The sequence below is a fragment of the Lucilia cuprina genome, chromosome 6, assembly GCF_022045245.1.
Source record: "Lucilia cuprina isolate Lc7/37 chromosome 6, ASM2204524v1, whole genome shotgun sequence".
NCBI lineage: Eukaryota > Metazoa > Arthropoda > Insecta > Diptera > Calliphoridae > Lucilia > Lucilia cuprina.
In genome coordinates, this window is record NC_060954.1 from 40,354,963 (window position 1) to 40,356,843 (window position 1,881).

At 28.7% G+C, this 1,881-nt stretch overlaps 1 protein-coding gene across 1 annotated transcript in view; it reads right to left on the minus strand.

Annotated features, from left to right (window-relative positions):
• The window catches only part of LOC111675055 (putative mediator of RNA polymerase II transcription subunit 24), a 161,736-nt gene that overhangs the window by 133,898 nt on the left and 25,957 nt on the right, over nucleotides 1–1,881 (minus strand). The gene's annotated exons all lie outside the window — the stretch shown is intronic.

Sequence of the window (1,881 nt, forward strand, 5' to 3'; positions counted from 1 at the left end):
TCTAGTCTATAGTCTAGTCTATAGTCTAGTCTATAGTCTAGTCTATAGTCTAGTCTATAGTCTAGTCTATAGTCTGGTCTATAGTCTAGTCTATAGTCCAGTCTATACTTAGTCTAGGCTATAGTTTAGTCCATAGTCTAGTCTATAGTCTGGTCTATAGTCTGGTCTATAGTCTAGTCTTATAGTCTACAGTCAAGTCTATAGTCTAGTCTATTCTAGTCTATAGTCTTATCTATAGTCTTGTCTATAGTCTGGACCAAAATCTAGGGTGAGAATCAGTTATAGATCAAATGTAGTAAAATTTGGCCAATCAATTTATGTTCTACTTAAATTTAAGTTGTTGTCTAAAGGGGTTCTATTATGTCCACATACAATTATTTATTTTGGTGCTTATATATCTTGTTGTATATTTAATCAATGTATGACTGCTATTTTTGTTAACTTTACTGCACCACTTCTTGTAATACTATTATTAAGCTCAATTAAGTTTTCTTGATTATACATAAATTTTTTTCTACAAGCGATTACTTAATAATTTTCAATATTATTTTCAATGTCTCTAAATAAATGCCCTGACATTTTACAAAATATATCAAAAGTATAAGAAGGGGTGGTTCTTACATAAAACTCGGTTTAAGTCATTAACCGCTGACAAATTTCCTACGATAAGTTAAAATATTTATCAAGAAAATTTCAAACGTATGTTGTTCATTTATATTATTTTATTTCATGACATGTCCTTTTCTTATAACTTAGGCTATTATCCATAATAACTCCTAATTTTCTGGTATTTATGCAGACATCCATATGTTTGTGTGTAAGTTATTGCCATGTTCTACCTTTTGACTTGAAGGTACATACATACATATGTATGTTTTGAATCCTGTAGCCAGACTTTCGTCTCACTACCTTTTATAGTTTGAATTGGAGGTTAGAGCGAGTGTGTGGGTTTTATTTTTGGAAAGTCTTTCACTAAACGAACGTGCCAGTCTATATGGAGTTATTAATGTAATTATGTTGGTTAACTAAGCTTAACATAAATTGACATGGACAACGTTTTGCCTTTTTACGTTTTTGTTTTTATTTATTTTTTTAGTTTTTTTTTCTTTCCTTTGGTGGTGGTGGTCAACTGAAATAAATGTCTATTTCCTTTTTATGTTGGCTGTTTGTTTGTTTTGTATGCTATAAAATGTTTCTGTCTGGAGTTCCGTCTGCCACATTTATATAGTGTGTGTGTGTGTGTTTGGTAGTAAAAATATTATTTAATTAATTTATTTTTTATCTTAATGGATTAAAACAGTTTTTGTGTATATTACTGGTATTTCAATTAATAAAAATTTATTGGATTAAGGTAGACAGTAGTAATGTGATGCAAGTCGGGATATAAGACAAAAAGGAAGGACAGTAATTTGTACAACAAATTAAGGGGATTTCCTTATTGTAATGTAAACAAATTTCAGTTTTTAGTGACATTAATAGATAATGTTGTTCAGTGTTGTTATTTATTTGGGTCTTTATTTGTTTGTTTTAATTGAATTTGTCCGAAACATTTTGTAATGTGGCAGCTACTTATGTCACAGAAAATGAAATATATAATTTTAATGTTTAGCTGAAAATGTCAATACGAAGGAAGTTGTCATATGAAGCGGTCTAATTGGTAGATTTCGTACATCAGAAATGTTCTGAAAAGTTTGCATTGTCCTTTAAACTAACTAACCAACCAACTAACTAACTAAATAAATAAATAAATAAATAAATAAATAAATAAATAAATAAATAAATAACTAACTAACTAACTAACTAACTAACTAGCTAACTAACTAACTAACTAACTAACTAACTAACTAACTAACTAACTAACTAACTAACTAACTAACTAAC